This window comes from Falco peregrinus, chromosome 3 (genome assembly GCF_023634155.1).
Source record: "Falco peregrinus isolate bFalPer1 chromosome 3, bFalPer1.pri, whole genome shotgun sequence".
Lineage (NCBI taxonomy): Eukaryota > Metazoa > Chordata > Aves > Falconiformes > Falconidae > Falco > Falco peregrinus.
Genome location: NC_073723.1, coordinates 59,652,056 through 59,678,163, shown reverse-complemented (window position 1 = coordinate 59,678,163; position 26,108 = coordinate 59,652,056). Strand labels below are relative to the sequence as shown.

Below are 26,108 nucleotides of genomic sequence, written 5' to 3'. Positions count from 1 at the left end.
TCCAAGTCAATAATCCATCCTTTCTGACAAGTAGCTGTGAAACCCACAGTCAAGTGCTTGCAAGTTAGGAATGCTGGGCATACAGCTGAACCATATGGGATTAAGTTAGCATCTTTACACATTATGATGCATCTGGTTAATTATATGCTTAAAGAGGCCCTCCTCCCTCCTTACGTCTCAGCGTATGAGATGGATTTGCTTTAGGTCTGTATATAGAGGGGGCAACTCAGTGATTAAAGTAGAGGACTCAAAGAGGACTGTGTTTTTGACATGGCTAATTGGGTTTCAGCTTTGCCTTGTCCCGGAATTCTTCCAAGATGCTGAGAAAATCAGGTAGATATAAAAATTCTCAAGCATAACTCCTCACTCTGTGTTGCTTATTTTCCGAGGGCTTCACATCAGAAAAGGGTTAATTTACTTAAGTTTGTAACAATTATAGCTGTAGCTGGGGCCAGTTTAATAGGAACTGTGGTCTGAAGGTGCAAAGTGCAATAAAACATTAAGTAATCTGAAAGATCAGGAATAGGCTTCTCAAATTTGGTTGCCCAAAAGGAGCTGACACTTTTGATCATTCTTGTCTTAATATTTGTGCTTCTGCTCTCAATGTGTCAGATACATGAAAGAAAATGTGCTCAGGCAGTTTTAAACAATGGAGGTAGACAAAAAGTGTCATTTGGGTATATATATGCTCTTAAAGGTATGTTTACTTGAACTATGTTTACATCGGTTGTATTATAATTAAATTGGTCTTGGGTGGTGACAGAAGAATAAAGTGTTTTTAATGATGGCTTACGGAGAACAGGAATCTTGTTTGGGGGTTTTGGGGGCAGCAGGTCCTTTTTTTTTCCCCTCCAGGAATGTCAGGAAAAAGGGGAAGAATATAATGGTATTGCATAGGCTAGAGATCTCTGGGAAACTGAAGGACACTGTGGGCAGCTGAGGTCTGAGCATTGTTGTTAGACTCCAAAGCCAGGGACAAGGTGCACAGTTGTTCAAAAGACAATGGAAAGGCACAGAATGGGAACACGTCTGATGTAAATTACTGATGCTTTTGGGGAAATTGCATGGCAGTCATGAGCACTAGCCTCTTCGTATTGACGGTTGTGTGGTTTTGTTTGTTAGTGCTTTGCTCCCCATTCTGCCAGCTCACAGAGTGCTTGAAGAGGAAAGAAACTACACAACTAACAAAACATGTTGGTTTGGTGAAATGCCACTTTATATTTTATTTAACTGCCTTGAATAGCTATTTTGTACTAAGAGCAGTAAGTGAAATAGAGCAAAGAAAGTGTGGACAGATCTTGGGTTCTCCCTCTGGTAAAACAAACGGAAATAGGTACTCATCTCTACCTAATTCTTTGAAAGCTCAATATTACACCTCCTGGGCACTGTGTTTGCAAGGATGAGCTGCATGCCAGGATTCCCAGGATAAAGTGCTTTTTGTTGTTGACCAGTAGCAAATGTCTCCAAATAAATAATAGGCTAGTGCATTTATAATCATATATTTGAATTAGCTACATCTTGCTTATTTAAAATATTTATTAATTGCATTTCAAATACTTCTTCTGACTTGCTAACTTGTTTTTAATTAAATCCTTGTTAAGTTGATTGACTTAATTGAAATAAATGCAACACCCTGATGAGAACTGGCTTATTTTGAATCTAGTTAACCTTCAAACGAAGGGTTTTTTTCTGCAGTGTAATTACAATTGAGATTAGCTTATTATGCACATAATGGGTGACCTTTCATCTTGTCCAAGGTAAATAAATATGCAGAGGTATTTGCTGCCTGAGCAGAAATATGCAAGTTTTAACATAAGATACTAACTTACGGTTTGGTGGTGTGTTTTTTTTTCTTTTGGGGTGCTCTCATGTTCAGATGGACATGCTATTTTTAATTGTAAAGTCCTGAAAGACATGAGTCAGGTGAGAGGCCTGTGTGTCAGGTGCTATGCAGAAACTCAAAAAGAATAAATGGATTCAGCTACTAAATCAGGCATCATTTCTGACTGTATCTCGTGTTTCTGAGGCTGCCTCTGGATGTCCTTGTGCTATGTCTTGAATAAAAATGAAGCTTCAAAATTGTAGTTTCTCTCCCTTTGTCCTTCCATCACGCTTATCAATTCTCTTTAAAAAAGAACGATGAAAAGCCCTAGTGATTGCAGAATCATTCCCATCAAGGCTTCTCTTTGTTTTTCAAGGCCCCGTTCATTGGGAATACTTCTGTTAATTGTATTGTTATATATCCTTATACTTATTTAAATGCTGACATGGGATACAGTACCGCTGTGTTTTAGTGAATGTGATAATGACTTGAAGCATAGCATGTATGTAGGGGGCATAATGATGAAAAATACAATTATACTTTAATTGACAGTATCTGTATAATATAAAGCATATAGGTAGCATCACAATCTACCAGACATAGATAGCATCAAAATGTAAAGAATCTTACCTTTATGTCAAGATACCCTTCCTTAGTAAGTCATAAGTTGCATTCCTCTATATGTCACACAATGGTTCTGTGCATTGTTTTCATCAGCTATAATATAGAGAATAGACATTCTTATTTACTGTTGCAAAGTAACTCAATTTAAAACTTCCATGTAAATATCTTGGTACCATTTTTCCTGTCATGATGATAGCATAATAGTAAATACTGAAAGTAGATGCCAAAGGGGTCTCCTTCACTGAGTTTCATTAATACCAGTATCATCAAGAGCTGTTTGTCATCAACATCAGAGGAAAGGACAGGCTGATGCTTTTCATCATTATACTTATATACTCCTTATAATCAAGTCCTTTTGTTCCACTAAAAATCCTGCATTAGTATATTGTGGTCTGCAGAAGAGTACCAGTGTAAATTCTATAATGCCTCTTTCCAGTACACCTGAAAGACCTTCCTCAAAATGCAGAATAATAACCTGCAATATGTGCATTATTTTCTCAAGACTAACAGAACAGTTTAATAGTCAAATCAAGGCCCTTTTAGATGGAATATTTATGTTTTACATTATGTAGCTATACCGAGCCTTTTCTCTGGTAGGTTGGATGTTGTATGAACCACTGTGCTTACTAGATCTTCCTGTTCAGAAGAATACTGTTTGTGCATATTTAAGGTTCAGGATACATTCATTTGTAATGGTAATTGCATACTGATTTAGGCCATATCCTGGGGAAGTGAGTTTTCATTCATTAGATCCAGGTGCAGACTATCAGCAAGGGAAGGGAAATGAAACTGGATTCCATGTAAAACATCTTTGCTTGGGCTTTTCCTCAAATCCAAAAGCAAGAGTTGCAGGAAGTAATATTTTCCTTTTGTATTTAAGAGCGTAGTAGTGGTCCCACACAGACTAGAATTCATTGCTATTGTCACCTGTTTCTGCTAATCAGTTTTTCAGTGTGAGCTGATATTAAATTGTTAAGATGCCATTCGAAGTCAGATGAAAAAGATCTTAGGTGCTGATTAGCTTATGGAATGACTAAGTCCATAAGTGTTAGTTTGTCTACAAGAAGGTTTTAATGATATGAAAGTCAAAACTATGATTTCACAAAGCAAGAAATCATGCATTTTTTGCTTCAGTTGTCTGTGGCAAATATTTTCAATCATCTGATGCTGTTCAATAATCTGACCCTGAGCCTTCCCAATGAATCATTGATGTCTTCCTCTTTTACTTACCTCATTGCCTTACCAAGATTTTTCCAAATAAATTGCAAACAAGCATTTAAAATGGCAAAATAAAGACCTTTCTTTTGTTTAATATGCATCATGATGTTGTTAACCTAACAGTGATACAAGTCAGTAATTATGCGTGTCCAGTAAGATACCACTGCAGAATTCAGAAGAGTAAATAAAAATAAATACAAATCCTTAATAACAGGAGAGAGGGCAGAGGCATCTGAAAAACCAGCTGAGAACAGTGTGCTGTCCCATCTTAAGACAAACAGCTGTCATGAAAAAATGCCAAGTTCTGACTCTGAACTTGCTTATCTTGGAGATTTTTTTGGATTTATTAACTTTGTATTGACTCCAGGTTGTACACATGAAAGATGTTGTATGTAAATATGACAGTTGAGGCACCAGGAACCCAAGCACGTGTGGCACAGTCTGGCTCTGTTGGCTCAGACATGAACACATGTTAGTGAAGTTCCTCATCTTAAATTTAATCCTTTAAGATATAGATGCCCTTTGTTATAGATGCCATTAGATTGATAGATTTATTTATTAACCAAATTCATCCTTTGCTGTTAGCCTTTGCTACAGCCCTTGCTGTTTGAATGGCTGGGAGGAGACAGCTGATAATTGACAGCTGATAATTGAAATCTGTAAACTGCTGCTGGTTTCCTGACCTGATCTTGACGGACAGGCAGATGGCAAAAGTAGGCTTACCACATGGATTGACTACTTATATCTAGCTTATAATGATTTAAACATCCTGTTATTTTTACCTCATGCTTGCCATAGCCACGCCTTTTCTCATCTGAGTTTTTTAATGTTTTCAGGGGGGGGTTATTTAAAGATTTTTGTCTCTTTCAGAAGATGGAAAAGTCTGCAGTTGTTCAGGGCCTCTGAGTTCTACTGCGTAGTGCCCAGCCACCGGTAGTGACTGAAAATTATTGTCACTTGGGAAGTCTACCCTGTGATTTGGTAGGGGATCATCACAGTCAGCGCTAGGTAACACCTGCCCCAACACTTGCAGGAGGCACCTGTGCCACCCCTTGCCAGCACCTTTAGGGGAGGTCAGTACTAAGGGGTATGGCAATGGAAGGTTGCTTCTGGGTTAGGGATGAGATGTGTTTTACAGTTGGTTTGAAAAACCTCCCACTGCTTCTGGCTGGGCAGTAATTTGTTTTGGGGACCTGTACAGGATCTGAGTTTCTGTGGCTGTCAGTCTAATGCTGTAAATTAATATTAAGTACAATTTCAAAAGTCAATGATATAATTTAATAAAATACTTTTTAATATTGTAAGTGTTAAGTGGTAATAAATTATATTGTTAAAAAAAGAGGGGAAAAAAGACTCTTAAAGTCTAAAATGTAAAGTAGAAATGTAAAGGCTGAAACTACTATGAAATTTTGCATATTTTATGTCACTCAGTTCTCAGAGGAATATATATGACTACTGTTGTACCAATACAGATATATTATTATTTTAATTCCCCTGATGTAGGCAATCAATTAAAATATTATGCCTGACAGTTTGCCCTTGGTCTCTCTAAAGAGCTCTTATTTAAGTTTTCTTGCTTCTTAATAACTTCGTTCTACTTGGTTGAAGCTTTGAAGAGATGGAATTTCTTTTCTCTGACAAAGAGTAAGATCAAAGTCACGCTAGCTTGAGGTGTTGATATTTTCTTAATTGAAGCAAGTTTTCTTCTCCTTTTTAGAAGTCCCATGCAGAAATTAAAGTAGAGCTTTTTTTCCTATTCCGTGTTGTTCTTTCTCACCCAGATGATCAAGCCTTATTTGTTTGCAAGGCTTTAGACTCTGTGGTTTTGGAATGCAGTCTCATCTTTTTCTTCTGTAAGATCTTCTATCAGGAGCCTCTGGGGAGCAAGCAGAACCTTCTTTCTTTCGGTCATTCTAGAAGTTGTGCTGTTGTAGTTTTGCTTCAGAAAAGGAAGTTTCTTCTACTTAGGTATATTCAGGTGGAGAATGTTGCTGGAGAATATTATAATGTATTTTTCTGATACATTTATTCTCACAAGAGTTAACCCGCTCATAATTTATGTAGGTTGTAGGTCTAATAGGCTAAAAATTAACCTATGATATTCCTGTTCTGTGAGAATCTTCTCTTTTTTCTTTTCTTTTTTTTCAACTTTAAGTGGCAATATCTGCCGATATTTTTTATATCTAAGGTATAATAAGTGCCAGTTGGTAGCCACAGGCAGAATGTGTATTTGTTCTGAAGTCATGTCAAATTGCAAATGTTATGATTTTGATACACTTCAAGTACTTTGCTTAAAAGACTCTATGCACAATAAGGTTTGTCCATGGCTGTTTCTTTGATGAATGCACTGAAACACAGAGTTGTGATTTACCAAAAGCTGCTGTAGTCAAGCAACGGCCTTTAAAACAAAGGGTAGGTTCTGTCCTAGAGTTTCTGTGTGGCATTGGGCAGGTGAATTAACACTTCTGTGTCTGAAGTCTACTGCTTTAAAAGGGGAACCAGAGTCTTTGTTATTGTCTCATTCGCTGAGAATGTATAATCTTGACTAACACTTATTTTCATGCAGCCTGCAATACAGTTGTCCCCCATCTTCTGAGTATGTAGGCCAATGAAGTTTTTAATTTACAAAGTGCAAATAATACCTATTATGGCCTTGTCAAATGTTGACTGCTCGAAATGCTACCAAATCCTTAATCTCAATGCCTTACAATACCCACAAGATAGGGGAGAGACTATTTATCTTGCCTCCAAGGCAATATACTGTGTGTGCATTTCCAATTATATGGATGCCTAAGTTGCCTTGGGAGGGGAAAATTCCCATTTTATTCACCTGTAGCTTATTTTATTCACTGTGAACTTCATTTCCTACTTGTCTGTTAACACAGTGGCAATAAGGTGTCTATTAAAAAGTTGATGATGCATTTTGTGGGTGCTGACCTGGCTCCCTTTTCTCTGAAAGTACCCAAACGATTATTTTATCATTTTTTTGTGGAGAAAAATTGTAACTATTTGAACTGAATTATTCTGCATTGAACCATTGAACCTGTTTTTCCCATTCAGTTTTATGCTCCTTGGGGGAGAGGTTCTTTATTGCCCAGGTCATTATTGCTAAAACACTGCGTACAGAAATGAGAGGAGCTGCAACAGGTCTATGTGTCCATTATTGAAAACATCCCTATATTTCTGAAGAGCCTGGAATACTTCATTTGGGTGTGACTTACCAGTAATGCCAAAGGCTTAAAACAGTAAAGATCACAACAAATAACTTTGACATTTTATCTAGACTCTATTAAGCATTCTTTTAGGTCAGCTTTTAAGCATATTTCTTTTTAGTTCACCAGATATTCATTAAACATTTAAATATTAGGATGTCTCAAGATCAAGACTGTTACATAAAGCCATAAACAAAAATTTGTCATTGGAGCTATTTGGGTATTTGTGGGAAATAAATAAGCTTTTCCTCTGTCTTTCCAGTGCCTGATTTACTCTTGTTTTCCTTGTGACAACTTTAAGGTCCTTTCTTCTATTAATTTAAAGAACATGTGTATGCAAGTGCCATTAATGTCAAAAGACCTTAGCTATATTTTCCCTTTGTGAATAAGATACAAACACTCTTTGCTGCTGCTGCCTTTGATAGCTTCTGTGAGCCAAAACCGGTTTGCAGTGGTAAAAATCAAACACAATCACAAGAAACTCTAAGGAAAGTTACTATGATAATTCACTTTTAAGTGAATGCTGTTAGGCAGAAGCATTCTGTGCAAGTGTGTTGAGAGAAGGAACTGAAACATCAATGTTTGGTCACGTAAACCTAGTAGGGTATAAGTACAATAAGAATCAATTCAGTATTGGCAGGAAAGTGGATTAGATCGGTTTTGGCTTTGGTTTGGTGAAGAAGTAAAATAATAAATTGTTAATAAAATTTAATAAATGAAAAATAAAATTGATAATAAAGCAGTCAGCAAATGTATGGATTTAAATAATTTTCCCTCAGAATTGCAGATGATAGCCTCAAAAGGCTCTGTTAATGTTGATTTCCATTAAGATGAAAAAAATGAGGACTGAAAGATCTTATTGCTTATACTGATTTTCTTTTTAAAAAATACATCAGTTCAAACATATCTGTGTGAAATTCTGGACCCAGTGAATTGATGACAAAATTCTAATTGATGAAATTCAACCCTTTTCTCATTCTCTTGTTTGCTCTCTAGTGTTCTGAAGTGAACATTTTATTTGCCCAGTGATGTACACAGGTCACTCTTTCAAAGGAGAAACCTATTATTCAGAGAAAAATATCGAATCAAACTGACACTGTCTTCACTGACTTTGAGAAGTATCTATGTGTGCATGCTCCTTATGTGAGGAAAGTGCCAACCATACAGATCAAGGCCTTTTTGTTCAAGCATTTCTGAGCAGCTTAGGTATGTTTTGAAACCTAACTATTGTTTTGAAACGATTGTTTGTTAACTCTGCATGATCTCTGCCTTTCAGTCTACAATTTGATCTCACAGTTGCACTTCTTTCATAATTCTGAATTATAATAAAACAAAATGGGGCCAAATTGTAATTTTTTTCTGTGGGCCACATGACAGTGTCTAGTGCAGTTTAAGTGGGAAGAGAATCAAGAAAACTCTAGGTGGGCAGTTACTATTGGTCCAGGTGTGGGTTCACTGGGGCTTGGGGTCTTTTTTGTTTGTTTCTGCATCATGTGTTTTTAAAGACAATTCAAATAGTTTGAGTTTCCTAAATTTTTCACTAAGAAGTAAGTTTTGCAGAACTCAAATAATTTTTTTACTTCCTTGCTATAGCTCTTCAAGGTTTTTAGCTTTCTTGTTTAGAGCACTGTGGGGCATACTCTCTGGCAGGGGGGTCCCAGGTGTTGCACAGCTGAGGTGCCAAAAGAACTCCATAAGAAAATTCTCTGGTTTTAGTTTAATCTAAATTCAATCATGTAGCGGTATTTCAGGGGTGGTTTTTTTTTTTAATTTATTTTTACAGTGAGACTTTATAGTTAAGCTGTATTTAATTTGTTACACAGTGCTACGGTAGTTGGAGACTGTAGGAAAATATACCCCCTGTTGCATGGGCCTGTTGTTATATGACACACTTCTCTAGCATTGATTTCCTAACATAATATAAAGTAGGTAAGGATGAAAGGAGAAACTATTGGACTTATTCTTAGGACAACTTTCTGGTAGCAGAATTTTAAAATGTAATGTTTTTGGCAGAAAGCCTTATTTCTGGCTTTTTGCTGTGATGATTAGTGAGACTGATGAAAAGTTTTCCAGTTTATCTTCCCCATCACAATAGATTATTTACTCTCACCAGAGTGTGCAAACAGAATCTGGAAAAAATAGCAGAGACTAGGCTACACTTTACTAGCGATGTTGCTCCAGCACATCTGGTTTAATTTGCTTTTAAAACTTCTGGTATCATTTTCTGCAGCTTAACGATGGAGATTGTTTTGGCTTTAAAATCTAGGGGTATTTTGGGCTACATAGGGGAATACCTAAATTCAGTTGCTAGTTATGTAAGTTAATGGTGTGGTTTTGTATTAAGCTGCTTGACTGTATTTGCAAGATAATGCTTGAATGCAGGCATCACCCAGCATTGTAAGACTAATTTCTTAGGTAAAAAACATGGTACTCTGTGTGTATAATATAGCATATATATTATAACATACACATTGCTCTCTGAATTATTAGTCACGCTGGGATTGTGCAGTGGTCATAGTTTCTTACCTTATCTTACATATTCTTTGATTACTTTTGGCTTTCTTTTGTAGCGCAGCAATTTTTTTGTGAATTACCATTGTGCATTGAATTACACAGAACATAGATTACAACTCTGAATACGTTAAGTCAGAACTACTTTCTGTCATTTATCTTCCTTTCTTATGTTTACTAAAAGGCACTGGAAATAGGATTCCTCGGGAATGAGATTTGATGAAACTTGTACTTTCTGAGTTCAAAAGTTGAAAATAAATGCTAAAACATTCAACTACCAGTAAAATAGGAATATCATTTAATTTATTACTATAATTCTTTACTTATTACTTATTTTCATAGTGAGAGATGAGAAGTTGTAGAAAAGTTCAATGTTTCTTTTGATTATACATTAGAAATACATTTTAGTTCACTAATTTTATGACATTGTGTGTCTTTGTGGAGAAATACTAGTGGTTTTCCCAGAACAGAGTGAGCCTGAGATTGTCCCTTAATGCTGGGACAAGTTATTGCACAGCTGGAACAGTGTCAGAAGGTCAGGACTAAGGAGCAACAGCTATCGGGACACATTTATCTAGGTCATTTGCTATCATTCATTTGTCTGTTTGCAGCTATGCACCAGTGAAGTTATAATAGAAATAATGCTCTTTGGAATACTACTTCAATTAGGTTATGTTTATTCAAGCAGATGATTACATTATCAAAATCACATTTAGAAAAGTTTAAAAGTACACAGGAAAATAGAGAGCTGTAGGGACGAGGTATTTAAGTACAATATACATTAAAAATCTGCAATAATTTGACTATTCATGTTAAACCTGATAATTAAATTATTAAATGATACCCAAATAAACATCTTTTTTTATTGTGAAAATCAACTTCTACTATATTTTTCCCTGGGAAAAAGAGAAGATTTTGAGAGATGGAAATTTTGTGCTGCTTTGTTGTGCAGGTTGTACCACTTCAGGGCCACCACACTATCTTTACCTATCTGTTTTCTGATAGCTGTTGGGAGAGAAAGAAATGGCTCAGGATTTCACACTCAGTATGTAGCAGTGATGCAGCAGTAAACGTCAGAGGCAACTAATGCTTCTTTCTGCAATCATACTGCTGTGAAATAACAGTTTGCCAGGTTTCATTTATGTTTCTCAGAACCAATGCTAGCTCTAATGCCTCAGATTGTGGGGCTTTCCCCAGCAGTCCCTTACTCTCCCACAAGCATGAGGTTAAGCTTAGCCCCAAACCACGCTTGTAATGAAGTTTTGAAATTCAAAACTCACATCCCATTTTAAGCTCTTGCTTCAACACGCTCATCTCTTTCCACCAAAGAAAAAAATGCTTTAGCAAATGCTAAGGGCATCCAAAGCCAAATAGTTCTGGGTGTTTGGACAGGAATATCACTATTAGCTGGTGTTACACTATTACTGATAACTTCACTGCATTTCAAATTGGCTTTTGGCTGATAACACCTTTCAGGTGGTTTTGCCTGCAGAGTCTGGTTTGTGTGATTGAGAAATGCTTCCCAATAAGGCAGATTTCTGTGGAGGAGGTAAGTGCAGGGTGTGTGAGAATCTGACTTCACTAAAACATAATTTTCAGCAATGCATGGTCCACGTTAAGACATACATGGAAGAAACTAACTCATTAGAGAAAAAGACCTTTGACTTCTTTTTACATCCCTCTTCTCCCCTCTTTCCTTTGCCCTGGTACTGTGCAAAAATCTATTTGTAGAAATCTATAGGGTTTTACCCAAGCAACCAGAGGAATTGCAGAGTAGATTGCTATTTTTAGTTTGCAGAACAATGAGCAGTTAAGATTACATTTTTTGACCATATACCAGAAGTTCATGACCTTGAAAGACCTGGAAGAACAAACCAAGCAAAGCATGACTGGTGTTTCTATATGCCTGCATCATGAATTTGCCTTTTCAGGAAGACAGGTGTTGCAATTGAGAAGCTCATACACAACAGGTACCATTCTCTTCAGTGCTGTGCTGAACATAAAAGATGCTATACTGGGTGGGACCAGAGGTCCTGCTCATCTTTCTCTTACTGTGACCAGTAGTGAATATTTACAAAAAAGTCTAAGAAATGAGGCACACCAGGAATGACTATTAGTGGTTAAGGAGCTTACTTCTGTATTTAGTAATGATCAGGGAGCTCATTCTCCATGAACTTCTCAGTCTCTTTTTTAATTCTTTATACCTTTGACTTCCTTAATATCTTAAGAGAGTGAGTTCCTTGATTTACATGCACAATCTGTGACAATTTTTTTCCTTTGTTTTATTTTAAACCTTCTGGCTGGTAATTTCATAAGACAGCACCAAATTTTTGAATTACAGGAGGGGATAATGACTCTTAAGCCACCTTTTATGAATTTCTAGTGGTATGTAGAGCTTGAAGCAGTACTCAAAAATAGTTTATGTCTTCTGAATACTATAGGTTTACAAATTGCTTCATGTATGCGTAAAAACAGTATATCCTAGTACTTTTTATCAAAAAAAAAAAAAAAAGCTTGCTATTACAAAGAATACATATTCCATAAGACCATTCCAAAGAAAATTCTTAGAATCTCAAACGTATTTCCACCTTTGCTGGTGATTTCATGTTTTATCTTAGATAAACTATTTTATTTTTCTGTGTCAGTGTTTCTTAGCTCATCCATTGCATATCTTGCCTTTATCAACTTTCAAAAGAAGCATTTTATTATATCTATTGACACAGAGTATATAAAAATAATATTTTCATTCACTCTAAGGTGTTTGCCAACAGAACAGTAAAGACGACTTCCAAGAAAATATGTGAAGCAATTAAACCACTCTTTCTACCAAGCAAAGTTGTTGGGAAGGTTCTGCAATGCTGTATGGCAGCACGTGTGACACCCTTCTCTTACAGTCAGGAGAGAGATATATAGCTTAGAAATTTGTCTTAATTATATCAGACTTCATAATTTGCTGATATCACTTGTAGTTCTTGTCTATTTGCATCTTTCAGGAAAATTTCACCTTGAGTCTGCAAGCTGACAATATGCAAATCCTGCATGTTCTGTATAATCACAGCTCCCTGTTGCCTTCTCAGGTCCCTGTTCTGTTCCTTATTTCACATGTTGAAACAGTTGAATTGGTCATTTTTCAGTCCTGTGATCCACAGGCCTCAAAGGTGTGTCTACTAAGGAGCTTTGATAGGTGACCAGGACATGTATATTCATATATACTATATAGCTCTGTCTGCATGTGACATTTAAAATGATATTCAGACAGTAACTTAAATTTTTTGAAGAGGTCTTCCCAGTAAAAAGCTGTTGAGAACATTTTCAGGTTGTAAAACTCATTATAGAAGAGCATCTCACCTGCCTTTTGGCTGACTGGGGAGAGTAATTTCTCTTCCTTAACTCAGCAGCGATCAGCCCCTGACTGTCACTGTGGGGAAGAGAACCACGACTGTTTACCTGCTATTATCTGCTGTAAGCAACTGGAGGGAGCTGGAGTGAAAGCATGTTGGCTGCACTCCGCTGTGTGTTGGGAGGAGGAGTGACTGAGAGAGCAGATGAATTCTGTGCAGCACTGAAGAAGGGAAATACAGCCAGCTCATCCCAGTTAACCAGAGTGGGCAGGTGGGGAAGAACTGATGCAGATGTAAAAGAGTTCTTGATCAATGCCTCTTTTAGGGAAGCTGCGGGTTGCTTCTTACCTGGAACAGGTTGTGAATTAATTGCTCATATTTGTGTTTATTTAGTGGCTTGTTGGACCTTAGTGGTTACTGAGAGCTTCAAATGCATCCAACCATTTGAGTTGGAGAGTAAAAATGTGTTTGGGAATATGCAGTGTTAGAGGAGGTCTGGAACCAGTTGATACTAGTTTTAGAAGAGAGTAGACACAGTCCATACTAAGCTGGGATCACAGCACTTGCAGGCTTGTTACTATCTTGAGAGACTCCAAAGCAGATCCTTCACATTTTCAGGGCCAAAAAGGGACCATGTCAGAATAAGTGAAAGAAAAACATAGTGTGTGAAAGAAAGAAAGAAGAAATGAAAGAAAAAGAATATTCTCCAGAATGCATATTTCATTTTAAAATCTGTATTTAATTAGAAGAGAGAGTTATGTTAGCAATAAAGAGTTCATCCATTTCCTTACTAGGTGTTAACTTTAGCTAAATATTACTAGAACATGCATTCTTTATTTAAATACTGGGAAGTTTCTTTAAATTGTAGTGTAAGGTGACATATAAGTAGAGCTGTTCAGGGCATCCATCCACTATTGTCCTTAGACTGAAATGACACATTTGGTGTTAGGAGACAGCTATCCAGCACTCTGTCTATTGAAACAATTTCTAAGCAGTAGTATACTCTCATGAGATTTTAAAGGAGATCACAATAGAAAGCTTAAAATGTATATTTGTGGTAGAATGAAATTTTACAGTAACAAATACATACATAACCTATTACCTAAAAAGCTTCTTTGTGGTTGGAGACCTCTGTAATTTTTTTGGTTTGTTTTGGAAGTGAGATTGACATATTTTAGTTATAACAGAACCCAAAGCAATCAAAGCTAGAGGACTGATGGTAAAGCGTGTAGGTCCATCAGTTTTACACAAGCATTATCCCTTTTCTACCCATATTCATAGTGACCCAAGTTTCAGACTGGATGTCAGGCTTATACCTCAGTTCATGTTTTTTCTTTAACATGGTTCAGTGTATTGGTATGATTTAAATATATTGGGGGGCTTAATAAAATAGTAACATTCATTTTTCTCAGTGTGGGAGTGTGAATTAATGGTTAAAGACAGAGACAATGAGCCACGATTCCCTGGTTCTATTCTGGGCTCTGAGCTGACTCACTGCATAATCTTACTCAAGTCATTTAAATTCAGGTGAAATGAGCTCCACTAAGCTGATGAGACAATGCATGTTTCAGCCTTTCTTCCTCAGTGCATTTTTCTATACAATTCTGCCTCTCGGTCATCAACATAAATTTATTAATATGTTGTGGTATAGGATCATTGTAAAATGTGTTTTAAGAACTTGTTTATTAATTTCTAAATCCTTTATTGAAAGCTACTTTTTTCCTGATTGAAGCAGGCAAGTAAATGTTACCCTATTCTGTGGAAATATGTTTTCTAAAATGACCCTCTTCTACATTCAGATGAAATGACCTTTCAAAAAAGCTATGACACCCATAATAGTTAATTGCCCATCAGTAGTGTTGATACCTGGAGGTATTATTGTCTCATGCTCAGATCTCTCCAGTGAACTAAATGATCCTTTGTGATCCAAGTCCCATGTCGGGCCATTGAACATTTGCTCTCCGCTGTAAAGAGTACCTCCATCACTGATGTGTGAAAACTCAAGAGATCTTTCCTTTCTTTTTAATTCCAGTATGTGGAGAGAAAATCAAAATACTGACTGCTATTGCCAAGCAGATTTGTTTTCCAGCAAATTGTAGTGGAACTTGACATATAACAAAGCATGCTTTCCCTTCCATTTCCTTCCAGAAACTGCATCCTGTATTACTGTGCTCTGCCTTTTTGGTTGCCTTGTATGTTCCAACAAATATTATTTTCTTGAGTTAGCATTCAAAATATAAAAATTGATGTATTCAGAATTCATCCAGTATCTGTGAAGTTGCTCTGGTCTTTTTGATGGGCATGTTGGTTGAGCTGTGAGTTACTTGTATCCATATAGTCCTTCCACTGTCATAATCCACAGCTGACTGAGGAGGATAAGAAATTATGGCTCAGAATGACTTCACATGACTACACATCCCAGCAGTGTGAATGGCAGCACCAAGCAGTGGTGATTCATTCCCTCAGCACTGAAATTGCCAGTGTTCAGAGGAAAAGGATTACTTTGGAACAAAGAAATGCTTTATCCAACAGAGAGTACAGACATTATAGAGTTATTAATCAGGGCAGTCATCCTGAAAGTAGATTTAACTGCAGGATTTCATGTAGAGGGAAACTAGAATTACAGTAGGAAGCGATTGAGGACTCAAAGTAGTAGATAGAATTGCGTATTTTAAGGGCTTCTTAAATTACACCTGGGGAAAGGTTCACTCTGTGCATGCTAATGAAATGGTTTCTGTCTGCATTGTTCAGTGTTTTCTTTGGATGGCATCTACCCAGCATGGTAATTGCATTTGGTTGCAAAATAGGAAGACAACCAGTTTAATTTGCTCTGTTTTCCACTTCAGTATCACTGCAGGCTGTTTCTTTGCTAAATCTCATATGCAAAGCCAAGTCAGCCTCATCATTAATGAGATGGGAGACCTCAAAGGAAAACCCAATGTGTCAGGTAACTATACTGGTGATTTTTGGCTACTAGAAATCCTTCTTAGGAATCACTACTGAAGCATGAGCTTGGAATTAAGGGTTTTGTAGTACTGGAGCAGCTATTGTCCTTATGAAACAAAGCTGAGGTGCTATTCTCCTATGGCCATTGCAGAGCAATTCAGATGATTTGGAGCTCCCCAGCTCAGCCTCATTTTTTTTTGGAAAGTGCCTGAAGTAGAGCAGATCAAATTCCTACCTTGTCTTCTGGATATTGCTGTGGTTCAGCTGAGGATAAAGTAAGTTTGCACAGATTCAGATGATCATGTAGGTTAAAAGGGGCTTCTGGACCTCAAGGACAACTTCAAAGCTATATCAGGTAGCTCAAGGCCATGTCCCAATGAGTTTTGAATATCTCCAAAGGTAGAGGTTCCATGATCTCTCTGAGTAGCTCACTCCAGGGTTTGGCCACTTTCACTGTGAAAGAGGTAGGTATTGTCTGTTGCTCTGTAAATGTTCCATGTAGAAGGGAGTTGCTTTGCCTTTCCCCAAATAAATTATATTTTGATACTGTCTCCTGGCTGCAGATGAAGCAATGTGTAAGTGCTAAGGCTTTAGTGACCTCCAGGTTAACAGTACCTCCACTAAAGTTGTTGGGAGTCTAGGTAGTCATCATTTATCTCTCTGAAGATTCTCAGATGTCCAGAACATTAACTGAGTCAGATAAAGCTTGTGTTCAGTGGAGCCCTGTCATCAGTGGGTCTGTAAGTTTAATGAAGTCTTTTCTTCCCAGAATGGAAGAGGTGACTGTGTGTACTGAAAACAGATCAAAGTTACAATAGAACAGGGGCAAGCAGAAATGACAGAAATACTGAAATGAATTATTGGAAGCTTAGACTTCTTGGAAATGCAATTAAAAATTTCAGAGGTGTACATTTAGGAAATAGACCCTGAAACTCGTTAGTATTTATCACAGTTTATGACATTGCAGATTACACCAACCAGCATTTCTGGTAATTCTTGAAAGGCATGAGGTTTCACAAGTTACTTCATAACTGTAAAAAGTGTTGTGAAACATAGTCATTTTGATTTGGTAGTGCTTTTAGCACCCATTCTGCACAAGTCCATGTCTTTGCACAAAGTAGGAAATAACAGATAATCGTGGTTATTTTTTACACAACATGGAGGACACTGTTGTGTGGTTTTACTAGAGGCTACCTCATCAGGAAGAGGAAATCAATGAGGTCTTCTACAGACAACTGGAAGTAGCCTCATGATCACAGGCTCTGATTCTCGTGGGGGACTTCAACCACCTTGATATCTACTGGAGAGAAAACACAGCTAGGCACACACAGTCCAGGAGATTCCTGCAGGTTATTGATGACACAGGTGGAGAAGCCAATGACATAAGGTGTGCTGCTGGTCCTTGTACAATCAAGGAATATCTGGTTGGGGATGTGAAGGTTGGGGGCAGCTTTGGCTGCAGTGCCCATGAGATGGTGGAGTTCAGGATCCTGTGTGTAGGAAGTAGAGCAATAAGTAGGATTACAACCCTGGACTTAAGGAGAGCTAACTTTGGCCTCTCCAAGGACCCGCTTGGAAGAATCCCACGGGTTAGAGCTCTATTCTAGTAAGGGGGTCCAAGAGAGGTAGTTAATTATCCAAGCATCACTTTCTCCAAGCTCAAGATTGGTGATCCCTATGAGTAAGAAATCAAGTAAAGGAAGAGGAGACCTGCACGGATGGGTAAGGAGCTTCTGGCAAAACTCAAACAGAAGAAAGAAGTTTACAGAATGTGGAAAAAGGGACAGGCCACTTGAGAGGAATATAGGAATGTTGTCACATTATGCAGGGATGTGTCGAGGAAGGCTAAGGCCCATTTGCAAGTAAATCTGGCAGGGAACGTCAAGGACAACAAGAATAGCTTCTTCAAGTACATCAGTAGCAAAACAAAGGCTACGCAAAATGTGGGCCTGCTGCTGAATGAGGTGGGTGCCCTGGTGACCAAGGATACAGAGAAGGCTGAGTTACTGAATGCCGCCTTTGCGTCAGTCTTTACTGCTAAGGCTGGCTCTCGGGAATTGCAGACCCTGGAGGCAAAAGAGAAATTCTGAAGAAAGTAATTGTAGGAGAATCAGGTTAGAAATCATTTAGACAAACCTCACACCCACAAATCCATGGACCTTAATGGGATGCACCTATGAGTGCTGAGGAAGCTGGTACATGTTATTTCTAAGCCACTCTCCATCACCTTTGAAGGATCATGGAGAGCAGAAGTGGTGCCCAAGGACCAGAGGAAAGCCAATGTCACTCCAGTCTTCAAAGAGAGTGAGAAGGAAGACCCAGAAAACTACAAACTGGTCAGCCTCACCTCAATCCCTGGAAAGTGATGGAACATCTCTTCATGGAGGTCATTTGGAAGCATGTGAAGGAAAAAGAATGTCATCAGGAGTAGTCGACATGGATTCACCAAGGGGAAATCATGCCTGACCAACCTGATGGCCTTCCATGATGGAACGACTGGCTGGGTAGATGAGGGCAGAGCGGTGGACGTTGCCCACCTTGACCGCAGCAAGGCTTCTGACACTGTCTCCCATAACAGCCCCGGAGGTCAGCTCAGGCCGTGCGGGCTGGATGAGGGGACAGTGAGGCGGATCGAGAGCTGGCTGATGGCAGAGCTCAGGGGCTGTGACCAGCAGCGCAGAGCCCAGCTGGAGGCCTGTAGCTGGCGGGTTCCCCAGGGCTCAGCGCTGGGCCCAGCCCTGTCCAACGGGCTCCCCAGCGCCCTGGGTGAAGGGGCAGAGCCCTCAGCAAGGCTGGCGGTGACACAGCCCTGGCAGGAGCGGCTGGTACCCCAGCGGCTGCGCTGCCGTTCAGCGAGGCCTGGGCAGGCTGGAGAGCTGGGCGGGGGGGACCGAATGCAGTTCAGCAAAGGGGGTGCCATGGGGGCCTGGGGGGCATCGGGAGGAACGTGGCCGGCAGGTGGAGGGAGGTGATCCTGCCCCTCTGCTCTGCCCTGCTGAGGCCGCACCTGGAGCGCTGTGTCCAGTGCTGGGCTCCCCAGTTCAGGAGAGACAGGGAACCACTGGGGAGCGCCCAGCAGAGGCCTGCGGGGATGATGAGGGGACTGGAGCTTCTCCCTTGTGAGGACAGGCTGGAAGAGCTGGGCCTGTTCCGCCTGGAGGAGACCGAGAGGGGATCTTATCAATGCACATAAATATCTTAAAGTTGAGTGTCAAGAGGACAGGGCCAGGCTCTTTTCAGCGGTGCCCAGCGACAGGACAAGGGGCAACGGGCACAAACTGCAGCACAGGCAGCTCCATCTGAATATGAGGAAGAACTTCTTTACCCTGAGGGTGACAGAGCAGTGGCACAGGCTGCCCAGAGAGGCTGTGGAGTCTCCTTCTCTGGAGACATTCAAAACCCGCCTGGACACGATCCTGTGCAACCTGCTGTAGGTGACCCTGCTTTAGCTTTAGGGGTTGGACTGGGTGATCTGCAGGGGTCCCTTCCAACCCTGACCATTCTGTGATTCTGTGAACATCACAAAATTTCATTAGCCAGAGTCTTTAAGGACTTGCTCAGAATTTTTAGGGGGCTGGATATTGCATTAATTTCCTCTTTCTGCTTCTTTAGATATTGAAGCTTGGGTAGTTCTAACCTTGCATAAATGAGCGTGATTCCTGCCAAGTATCTGAAAGATGTGCATGTTTAAGGGAAAACTTGCTCCAAATGTGTCATGGTATTAATTTTTATTTAAAGACACAAATATTTCTGTCCCTAGTAACCAAGTATTATACTTGGGAGCTCAGTTTCATTTAGCACTGTAAAAGCATGTGTCAAAGAGTCTGCAAATTCTTGGTCTACTGGTTTCAGCAGGTCAGGAGCCAATATGTTATTAACAACCATGGCATTTGTTGCTCAGGGAGAGGTTTCTGTGTGGTCTTAATGGAATGGTCTGTGATCAGTCCATGTTATCATGGAGTTCATCCTTTCTCCCAGTGATTTAAGAGAATATTAAAATGGGTATCTATTTTTCATCTGGTTTTGTAGGGGAAATTGGCATCTTGCTAGTGTTACATTTAGGGAAACAAAGACTTAGGATATAAGAAATAACTACAGTTCTAGAATATGCAGTTTCAAGTACTCTTTCCTTCCCAGTGAATGTTAAACTGGAGTTGAATCTGTAGATGTCTTAGCTGCAAGCATCATAAACCATTTTCTGCAAGATTTAAAAGGCAAGTTTTACTAATTTCAGCACCAAATGATCACTTAACCTGACTTCCAGATCAGCATTTTTCTACTAAACTCTTTTACCACTAACGCAGCTCATTCAGAATAGCTGTCTGTTTAAAAAGTGTTCCAGGCTGGATACTCATAATACTGAGACTAAAGACAGCTTTTCGACTTTTTGTTACCTCCCTTCTGTGATTATGGAATATGTCCTGTATCATCAGCTTCTTGGAAGATACATAAGATTTTAGTAATTGTGCCGTATTCTTCTGCTACGTTTGTGTGCACTATGAAAGGAGTTAAGTACTGAGCAATTCCTTCTGGAATCAGCTGCTGTACAACTTCACTGTTAAGACTAAAGTTGTTGCTCATCTCCTTGTTTTTATTGAGTCTTATTCCTAAGAGTCTGCAGCATATTCCCTCTCCATAAATAATGATCGATTTAACTTACTGCATAATGGAGAGATGGGAACACCTTCCCAATCTTCCCACTGGAGCCTTTTATACTTCTAAACCTGCAGAAAGGAAACTGTCTTTAGTCTTCAGAAGACATATTAATGCCCAGTTGTACAAAGGGAAAGACAGCCTAAATCTTTGCCTCATGGCTCAGTTTTTCAGCAGCTTTAAACAGTCCGATCCTTAGGTGGCAACTTGTTATTGCACAATAATTATGGCCTGGCTTACAGGAGGATCTAGGAAATAATTTACATGGAGGGTATTGTTACTGCTTTAACTGAGGAAGAATAAACAGTTAACCACCGACATTTTTGCACTTGTGTTTTCATCTTCACATCCTTGGAAATTAGTTTGTCCATCTATAAATATGTGCACTTGCTTCTGTGTGTGTGTATTGCTCTTGCCAGTCCTATGCTTCCTTCATGATGCTTCTTAGCTCCTGGTAAAAGCAACCAAAAAAAAGTGACATTTCATTTGATTTGCTGAAGTTTTATTCACAGAAGTTTCAAATTCATTTTGTTGATATGCTTTGGGCAGTTTCACGTCCAGAGAGAGGTAAGCAGAGAGCTAAAACATTTATGGATGCTCCAGTTCATTCAGTATGGAAGTTACGTAGACCACATTCCAAACAGCACATTTGTAAATAATGCTGGTTTGCCATATTTCCTGTAAAATGTCAGGTTCTTCATAACTGGTATGATTGAAACAGCCTATCTGATAATGATGCAGCTGCCTTACTATTATTTAACGGTCCTTTTACTGGACAACCAAAATGTATACTCGTGTTTTCAGTGAAAATGTTTTATGTTCACGATCAGGGACATTTTTATCATGTCCCTCACAGACAACTTTATTGCTTTTTGTATAAAGATACTGTGTATTTTTTACAATTTATCATTGTTTATAAGGAAGAAAATAACATCCAGCTTGTAATAATGGAGATGCTTCTAAGTGAAGTCCACTGATACTGGAAGACAGCAGTGGTTTGCTGAGAGATGGGTGATGGTGTTGTCCAACTTATTCTCTCAGACAGTGGATTCACATTAAACACATTCATGCACACACATTGCACATTCATGACTTTCATTGTATTGTATTTGCAAATAGGCAAATATAGCTGGGGATGTTAAGTAGAGACAAACATGTCAGGGACAATGGCCCTACATTTCATTTTGTGACAAAAGTGGGGGAAGTGAAGCAGAGAGAGTGCTAGTGTTCCCTTGGGGAAAGAAAGGCCTTGAAGCTTTTTTTTTTTTTTTTTTTTAATGACATTGGCGTGAAAGTTAGCATGAAACACTGATATTTCGAACAAACATACTTTCGGGTTTCCCCCTTTTCTGAGGTAGAGAGGAGAGTTAGGAAAAATCTTCCCATCGGGTTTTTCTCTTATATTCCCATATGAATATAAATTGTTATGTTTTCCTAACTTTTTAACATTTTTTATTAAGTTCCCATTCATGTTTACATTATTTCACACTTATTTCCTCTTATACGAGCTATAATTACTCCTCCATTATCAAAGTGTATTACTTTGCTGGATGCCATTGCTTGATGTTTATATCAACCTGTCTTTTCCTTTCTTTCATTGCTCCAATGAGTGTTAACAATTTCTAAAAATCTGTCAAGAATCTTACATGCCTAAATTGTATATTTGTTCTAAGGCATGTTGAATATGTCAACAGCAGAGGAAAAAAGAGATTTTAAAAAGGCAATTGGTCACTGAAGTGAGAGAGGGAGAAATATATCCTCTGTTTACCTGCTGTTGCTGCGGAGTGTGAGGTATTAGATAGAGGATATGAATTTTATTTGTTGTGTCATTCTTTGAACAAGTAGTTATTGCAGAAACAACTATCTACCTTTAGACGCAACTGCAGTTAATTAAATGCTTCACAGTACCTGCTGGCTTTAGAACATTGAATGGCTGGTGAATCATAGTTATCTAATTTCACTGTTATTTTCTAAACCCAATTCTGTCTTATTTTGCTGTGTGTATAGAACTCAGCATCTGGGCCTCTTCACTGATTCCATGTGATTCTTTCCATATTCAGAAACCTTGCTTTCCCTTTTCTTTCAGGAGCTTTTAAGAGTGACAGGTTATGCAATTAGTTTGTTGTGGTTTAACCCCAGCCAGCAACTGAGCACAACACTGCCACTTGCTCACTCTCCGCCTGCAGCGGGATGGGGGGGAGAATGGAAGAGTAAAAGTGAGAAAACTTGTGGGTTGAGATAAAGACAATTTGATGGGACAGAAAAGGAAGAAAATCATAATAATGATAATAATCATGATGATGATTATGATAGTAATAAAAGGATTAGAATACACAAAGCAAGTGATGCACAATACAACTATTCACCACTCACCAACCAATGCCCAGCGAGTTCCTGAGCAGCAGACTGCAGCCAGATTTCCCTTCAGTTTATGTACTGAGCATGACGTCACATGGTATGGAATATCCCTTTGGTTAGTTCAGGTCAACTGTCCTGGCTGCGTCCCCTCCCAGTTTCTTGTGTCCCTCCAGCCTTCTTACTGGCCAGGCATGAGAAGCTGAAAAGCCCTTGACTTGGTTCTCAACACTGCTCAGCAACAACCAAAAATATCAGTGTGTTATCAACATTATTCTTATACTAAATCCAAAATCTAGCACTATACCAGCTACTAGGAAGAAAACTTAACTCTATCCCAGCTGAAACCTAGGCATATTTGCATGTCCAAAGACTAATATCTGCTCACTTCATTCTTAAATCCCAAAAGTGTTCCGGATTTTCTTCATAGCTGTGGATGTTTATCTTTGTTATTAGTAACTTGTTTCAATAAAAGTGCCTTTTTAGCAAGTTGCTTGTTGGCAAAATGCTCATATTGGTGATGTTTGACCAGTGCTGCTCTCAGAGAAGTTTGGGAGGTTCTTACAAACAACTGAAAACCACATGCAGCATGTTCTCTCACTTTCATGACCTTCTCTACCAATACTTGGCTGACTGGGTGGATCACTGTGCACTGACAGTTGTCTGCTCTGGCTTGGTCCTGGAAATCTCTGACCATCTCTGTGGCCCAGTAAGCAGAACTGGTTGTTATTTGGCAGCATGCTCCAGCAAATGCTATATGTAGTAGAAGCAGTTGAGCAGAGATGGCAGATTCTTATTTCAGTCAGGGTTACTGTGCGTGATTTGTTTTTACCTGTGTCTCCTACTTTGTTAAGTATTCTGGAACATATTAGTTTATTTTAGAGAAATAATTCTAGATTAGAGATAGAGATATATATTTGTTAAAGGGGGATTTTAATAGTTTAAAATTAAATTTCATCAGTCAAAACTCTTTTCTCCTCTTCAGCTACCTTTATATTTATTTGGGTTTTGTTTTTTTTTTCCTTGGCAGCCTAAGACTTCACAAGGGTCACATTGTTCAGGATTTCAAAGAGCCATCGTTTATCTTTGTGGATACAAGTAAACGGACAATGGTGTCCCGACCATCTGCTCAAGCTGCTTGAGAACAGTCTTCTGTGCAAATGGCATGAAAGGTAATTTAACCTCAGAAGGTGCCCACAGAGCTTCAGTTCTGTTTACCATTGTCTCTTTGCCAGTCTAAAAATAAATCATGCTGAACAACAACAACAACAAAAATCTCTTCTTCTTTCCTAATTTAAAGAACAGATAATCAAAGGAGCTATTTCAGCTAATTTCACTAGCAAGGTGTTGTTTTTAATTTCTAGTATTTTTCTAAGAAGCAAAGAGATTTTCTGGGATAAACGGTATCTGTCTTATACTTGTCTTTGTTGCTGTAGGAGGCTGTTGTTTTTCAGAGTACAAAAATGGATATAATCATAGAGTGGTACTCGGTGCTGAGTGATACACACTCTCAGTATATCGAATGCAATTCTGCCATGACTCCTTTCTTATTTTGCTTTGCCAGCCCATGTGTTTTAATGGGGAAGGTACCTGTATTAGTAAGCAAGAAGTTTTTTTCACGGGGGGATATTCTGTCCTGAAAATGAGTGCTTTCTCCAGCTGTTATCTTTCAAAGCCTCATTTGGTAGTAGTTCAACCCTCTGTTCCCAGTGAAATGGTTACAAGGCTTTTAAAGGCTTTTTACAATTTCACTGCCAGTAAAAATGTCAGAACAGCAGTTCTAAAATGTGTGTGTATATATACACACACACATAAAATAGCCAAAAAAGAGAAAAAGAGTTCCTTTCTTAATTTAAATACATATTTCAAGATAGAAAAGAATGACCTGACACTCATGTTATTGTCACTGGTTTTACAGTTCCCATTGGCAGTGGTGGTTAATCTTGTGACTAGCAAGAGCAGACTTCAGGTGTTGCCCCACAGCTTTAACCTCTGTATTATCTTCTGACATCTACCGTGTTAATTTCTTCAGTTCCCATCACTACAAGTAAAGCACTTTCTGGCTCCTTCATGTTCTCTAAACTGTTTATTCCATTTCTCCTGCTTTGTGATAGTTCAGTCCAAGATTTGAGACTGTTTTCTTGCAAAGATCAAAGGTCAGATCAGATGTCGTAGAGCATATTCTCTGGGATGCTGTGGCTGTGCAGTCATCTTGCATGCTACTGTGGGAAGAGAAGTAGAAAATGTGTTTTCCTGGCCACTTTGTCAAATAGCTTGTTCTGAGGGCACATGGGAATATCAGCAGCAGAAAGAAGGTAAATATAATCTGTATTCAAGAAATGAACTTGGATTAAATTAAAGTGAAGATAGTGTGTCCATGAGAAAAAAAAAAAAGAAAAAAAAAGTATATCTGAGCTCGTTTTGTTGCTCGAGTTAGCTACATTGATTTAGCTAACATAACAAAATGTGTCTCACTATAATACATTCTGGACATAAAAATGGTTCAAGTTCTTAGATTTAATTGCAGAAGAGTATCCAGTGTCCATGGTGGCATAGCTTTTGCTCCAACTTAACAACGTAATCCTGATTCATATGTTTCTTGGACATTTTCACTTAGATTTTTGGGGTTTTTTTAAGCAGAAGAGGTGGAACATGACAGATTTGAAAATGTTTTATATAGCTTTCAACAAGAAGCAATTTATAGCAACTTGAAGTTACATAACTTCTAACTCCACTTTTCTTGTGGAATGATTTAGATGGTTCTGGTGCTTTCACAATAATTCAAAGGAATATGCAATCAGTCAATCCATTTTATCTATTTTAAGCATTTCCAAGGAACCATCACTGTAGTTTCTAGGTTCTAAATCTGAATACAAGTGACAATTTTCCATAAACATGCATTTTTCAGAATATCAGAAAGGAAAATGGCCTTATTCATTTATGAAATGAAGACTTCCTCAAATTAAAGGGATCCCACAGTGTTGCTCATTGTATTTCCTACATAATTAGTATCAATTTGTGCAGGTACTTTAGGGAAAACTGCATTTTTCATAGGAAGGTTATGGGTTTGGTCTGCAGCAATAGCCTTCTTGTAGATTTGTAAGACCCTGCAATTATCAGGAAGATAATGTGGTATTACCTTTTAGTAATTGCATTGGCCTAGATATAGGACAAATGAACGCACAAAAGTTTTCACAGAGAAACATTTAGGATAATCTGAGAGGGCATCTAGGAATTCATCCAGATGGCTCCAGAATACTTATAGCCAGAGGTAGCTTGAATAATATCATAAAATAGTTTATTCAAATAATTTCAGGATATTGTTCAAATGAATCATTGGGCTTTTAGTCAATTGAATAATTCATGAACATTCATTTAAAGGAATTTAATCAAGACATCTGCTGAATATTTTCACAATTAATTCAG

The 26,108-nt window shown here is 38.5% G+C and overlaps 1 protein-coding gene across 1 annotated transcript in view; it reads left to right on the top strand.

The window, feature by feature from the left end:
* The window catches only part of DLGAP1 (DLG associated protein 1), a 430,204-nt gene that overhangs the window by 68,302 nt on the left and 335,794 nt on the right, over positions 1-26,108 (top strand). Inside the window, exon 2 of the mRNA XM_027785332.2 lies at positions 23,713-23,854. The gene's annotated coding sequence lies outside the window, so the exon portion shown is untranslated. The remainder of the gene's footprint in view (positions 1-23,712; positions 23,855-26,108) is intronic.